Here is a 6004-nt window from a genome sequence, read left to right as displayed (position 1 = left end):
ATTGTAATGTTTTAATGTCATGATGATGATTAGCAATAATGAAAATGTGACTTGTGAAATCGTGAAGACTGCCGTGGTGTCACAACAGAACGTAGACGGTTATCATGGGGAAACCTAATTTAGCACAACCAACATATCTATCAAGCAGAAACTTTGTATTGGTTCATTCTGTCTGACTTTTTTACCCCATTTTCGCCACAATTTGAATTTAGTAGTTATGCCAATTAAATCTCCCCGCACACATTTTGTGTGTTGTCAATGCCATTGTATCCTATTGACTGACCTGCCAGTAAGGAGCCCCCACCAGGAGGACCTGCCAGTAAGGAGCCCCCCACCAGGAGGACGTGGGGCTATTGTCCTATCAGTAAGGAGCCCCCACCAGGAGGATGTGGGGCTATTGTCCTATCAGTAAGGAGCCCCCACCAGGAGGATGTGGGGCTATTGTCCTATCAGTAAGGAGCCCCCACCAGGAGGATGTGGGGCTATTGTCCTATCAGTAAGGAGCCCCCACCAGGAGGATTTGGTGCTATTGTCCTATCAGTAAGGAGCCCCCACCAGGAGGACGTGGGGCTATTGTCCTATCAGTAAGGAGCCCCCCACCAGGAGGATGTGGGGCTATTGTCCTATCAGTAAGGAGCCCCCACCAGGAGGATGTGGGGCTATTGTCCTATCAAAAGGAGCCCCCACCAGGAGGATGTGGGGCTATTGTCCTATCAGTAAGGAGCCCCCACCAGGAGAATGTGGGGCTATTGTCCTATCAAAAGGAGCCCGCCACCAGGAGGATGTGGGGCTATTGTCCTATCAAAAGGAGCCCCCCACCAGGAGGATGTGGGGCTATTGTCCTATCAGTAAGGAGCCCCCACCAGGAGGATGTGGGGCTATTGTCCTATCAGTAAGGAGCCCCCACCAGGAGGATGTGGGGCTATTGTCCTATCAAAAGGAGCCCCCCACCAGGAGGATGTGGGTCTATTGTCCTATCATCTGATCGTGAGAAATGGACAAGTTTCTACCCGACATCGACAATACAATACTTATTATTTGATCATTGTCTACTGCAGGGGTGCCCACTTTTCTTTTTTACTTGAGAGCTACTTTTAAAGTTTAAAGTAAAGATCTACCCACCGGAAAAATATATATCATTGATGAAAATAGTTTCAATATGCACCTGAGGGGGCTTTGGAATAGCGACGCTGGCATGACAATGGCACTTGGAATGGGAAATGGAGGGAGAAAATGTAATCGGTAGGGGAAAAGGTAGGGTTTTTGTATTGAATTTGTAATATTACCGACATTTGTGCACAGCAACACTCTTGAAAACAAAATATTACATTGTGGGTTTTAGCTTGTGATATACTGGTAGATCACAATCTACCTTTTGGGCACATCTGGTCTATAGTGTTTCCCACTATATAATAACTGTATTCCCACTAACACTGGCTCGGGACCCATTTGTAGGTTGCGGACACATTTTTATGGGTCCCTTACTTTCAGTTTTTCTTTCCTACATTTTATTTCAACATTTTCAAAGAAAAATAAATAAATCCCAAAACATCATTCTTCATGAATTAAAGACACGTTCAATGGTTTCTTTTCAGTAATTTCATGAAGAAATCAAAGACAATTAGCCGATCTACAAGCTTTCACTAGTTTGGGTCTTGGGTAAAGGTCTAGTCTCTCTTCTGGGTCTCGACTTGAGACGTTTGGGAACCACTGCTCTATAGTCTAGTCTCATTGTGGGTTCTGTCCGACTCCGGGCCCCAGCCAAGGCTCCTTGAGGGGGTTCTAGAGTTTTTAACTCCCAAGAGGATCGAGACAGTAGGCTACGGTATACAGGCATGCACGTTGAAAATATGTATTCCAATACACTAGAATAGATAAACTGAGCTGCTCTTTTATACAATTTCATCTGGTTATGCTTGTTTTTGTTGTCATTAATTGATTTAGGTTCAGGATTTATTTTGATTGATGCATATAATCTTAATTTGTATTCATTTATCAGTTTTCGTTTTTTTTCTTTGGAGAAACTCATTTGGCCTTGCACTTCTTTGCTAATGCTGCTTGAAGGGGGAAAAGACAAATAAACCAATCTTGAGCTACTATAACCAATTTTGAGCTACTACATGATATAGGCTGGTTATGAACCAAATGGACCCTTATCGCATGGGATAATGGAGGAGTCTGTAACTCTGAAAGTGCAGACTCTATAGTGTACTGTACGGGTCTGTAATCTCTGATAGTGGAACCAAATTAACGTGTAATGGTGTGTAACTGACTGTGTTAAATGAAAACTGAGATTGGTGTCCCGGCCAGAGAATAATGGCTAGGGGTTTTTGGGGAGAGAAAACAAACAAAACAAAAGTTGAGAATAACTCGTCTCTATGTACTATACGTTTGTGGGAGATAGATGGACAGTGAGTGGGTTCAATAATGATAATGGTGGGGACCCTAGCCCACTGTCACCCCAGGACCTCCAAGGGTCCCAAGCTGCATGGCAGCACTGGGAACCACCAGTGGGTGACAAATGTGGCATAGTGACACCATTGGTGAGATGCGAAAATATACTTTTCGCTGTGCTGTACATTGACAATAAATTTAATCTCATCTCATCTCAAACGGAAACAAGGGACTAAATTAATTTCGCTCTGTGCCACCAAAATGGGGAACGACCTATAGGCTACAGGTCATTAAGACATGCAAATCCCTTGACTCCTTCAAAATCGCTCTCAAAGGGGGCTCCGTCTTTTGAGCTAATTTAGAACTTCCTGTCTGAGAGCTAGCTAATTTAAGACATCCGGTTGCCTTCAGAATAAAATAAGGTTATTTAATTAATAATTATTACATTACATTATTAGTATTATTATTACATTACAGTTATTGTAAAGACACACATTATGTTTCTGTGTAAAAATAAGTAATTAAATAACATCAAAAAGTTATCTAAATGGATAAATGCTATTCACTGGAGTGAATATTATATTATATTCTAAAAACGACTTATAAATCCTAAAGCCTTGTTTATACTTCACTGTGCAACGGTCCTATGCTGGACAATAGCAGATATGCAAACTCACAGCACATCTCATTCAATACACTGAACTTGCAGATCTGCCATTTTTGAACACACTATAAAGTTAACCATTTATCATGCTGCTCTACGTGGCACTGCATTCTGTGACATTAAACCAAATGGCATTTTCCACTCTATGACACTACTGTTCTACATTTTTGTCTAATAAAATAGGCTATTAATTTAATCAATCAAACTGCATTAACTAACAGAGATACTACTAACCAAGCTATCCATGTCAACATGCTCTATAGGAGTCTCAATAACAGGTATAAGTAACGTTTAATGTTTAGTAATTTTTAATGTAGCAGAAGAGGCCATTCATTTAACAGAGTTTTGCACAATTTTAACATCCCAGATCGATTGAAATATGAATCTACTGTGCTGTGCTACACCATGATATATTAAGAGTACAATAACATTCCATTGTGAATAAAAACGTATTAACCACAGTGTAATGCTAAAGGTTTCATCACAGGGCTGTCTGCTTCATGTAATATCATTAAAAGTGTTGTTGGTGACAGACTGACAGTTATATGAGTTGGAAGCATTAAGACCCATTTTAACCCCCAATGGCTTCCTTTCTGACAAATAACGTTATTGTAAAAGATTCACGCGTTCATATGTAGCTATTTTGCATTTACATTTTTATGAGAAGCGGGTGGGACCAAGGGACCCGGATGTAACGTAGAAGGACTACAATAAATTCACTGTTAAATCTCGCGAAGTGCCGCCGTCCTCAAATACGGAAGAGACGCGTGGAGGTCGGCTTGGTCAGTGTTTGTTTGGAAGTGCCACGTCACCATCTTCCGGGTCCGTCTTCGGAGCAAGTAAGTGATTAAATGTTATTTAATACTTAACGCTGTTGTTGTTTTTGTGTTCAAACGTCTATCACTTGAAGTTACTTGTTATGATGTTTATATATGATGTTTGTACGAAACCGTAAAACAGTGTTTCAGTAGCCGAATGGTTAGCTAGGTTAGCTAGCTTCTAGCCTGTTGTTTGTTGGTGAAAGACTCCAAGCTGGGAAGTGTATTTCAGCGAGTAGCTATACGTGGTTTTGTTTATTTTCTGTAAAGTATAACCCTCGCTGCTACTCGCTGAAATACACTTCCCAGCTTGGAGTAAATAAACAAAACCACGTATAGCTACTCGCTGAAATACACTTCCCAACTTGGAGTCTTTCACCAACAAACAACAGGCTAGAAGCTAGCTAGCCTAGTTAGCTATAGCCGTCTGTGTCGCTCATTTCTTGCTCATTTAAAAAAAGGTTATATACTATGTAAACTATGAAATGCAGGCTTTCATTTGGTATATAGAACGTTTGTGTAGGCCGTCTCTATGAAACGGTATCAATTGAAAAGGAAATGTCGGGAAATCGCTTTATTTTTTCCCTCGCGCACCCAGCGCCAAGATCACCGTCGTGTAGGCCGTCTCTACGAAACGGTATCAATTGACTAATGATCATTATGACTTGCTGTTTGCTGTATCTGTTTTTTTTAAATAGCAAAATACTGGGTCAATTGTCTGACTTTGATTGCTTAAAGTAGACCTGCATAAAATTCTGTACTGCAGCTATTTACAACCAGGTAGTGTATAAGTTAAATTGAATTGTTGTACTTTCAAAAGGGTTTATTGGGGCACCTAAGGTGTTAGATCTCATTCTTCTGCCCTTTGTTTCATTGCACACATGTTAAAGCATTGGTCTAAAACTACATAGCCTATATCCATTGAAAACTCTGTTAGCCTACTAGTTACTTTTTAGATTGTATTATTACAAAATATACACTAAACAACTTCAGTCCTATATTTCTTTACTTTAACTTACTTTTACTTTAACCTAGTGGGGGAGTGGTTAGTGGGTGGGGGAGTGATTATGCAAGAAATTAGGGTTGTGGACAAGTATCTATTGTCACAACAGTCACACCCATTCAAGTGGTGCTAAAATGTCAGGATTCTTTGCATGGCTTATTCTCTGCTTTGGGGTTTCTGTTTCAACAAGTTTTAGATGGTCATATCTCCTTCAATTATTGTCCAATTTCATTGAATGATACATCATATGAAAGCTTACATTCTGTACTTTAATAATTTACTGTAATCTGTAAAAATCGAGTTGAGGCATATTCTGCTGGCACTGGTCACAGATTCTAAACACAACAAGTAACTTAAAAAGTGATAACATGTTTGAGCCACGGACCACCATTTCACATTAATAGACTCTCACAATGGTGGTCAGTGGCTCAAATGGGTCTGAGAGACTAGATGGCGTCAAATGTTGGTCCGTGGTTCAAACGCTGAATAAATAATCGACTAGAGGTGAGAAGAGTATTGTTTGGTAGGTAAAGGACACACATTCTGTGAAAATTGGCGCGAAGCAACAAACATTCTTTGAAATTGGTGGGAAACGATCCCGGGCACTCATGTTAACAAAGCTCAGTCACTAACCACTATGCTACAATCAGCATTATATAATTAAAGGATCAAAAGTAGCAATCTTCTACATTCTCTAATTGTGTAGTTTTTTGGAAATTAAGCAGATGCTTAACAACAATTGAACTATTGAGAGTGTAAAGATCTACTATTGGGGTCAATTTAGCCTGACCTAAGCAGAGACATTTCTGGCCTAGATGGGAGGGTCGCGTCTCAGAAAAGCGCGCACCCTGATTGGATCTCATCGATCTGTCCGTCACCCCCGGCCCCTCCTCTCCCCCCTAGTGCAGCGCTACGTCACATAATTTAGAGCGACGCCTACGCGGAAGGGTTGACTCCCACTTTTAGACTGGTTCAGCCCACGGCTTTTTCCAGGCTTTCATCTTTCGCGCAGACGAAATGAAAGCCTGGGTATCGAGGCTAGGGTCAATTTGGTTACCTAAATTAAATTGCTCTGTATTGTGACAGTAATCATTGCTATAGAGTGTGTGTTCAGTAACAGTGTTA

Source organism: Protomyctophum parallelum (assembly GCF_964188405.1).
Source record: "Protomyctophum parallelum genome assembly, chromosome: 13".
NCBI classification, from domain to species: Eukaryota; Metazoa; Chordata; class Actinopteri; order Myctophiformes; family Myctophidae; genus Protomyctophum; species Protomyctophum parallelum.
This window is presented reverse-complemented; position numbering follows the sequence as displayed.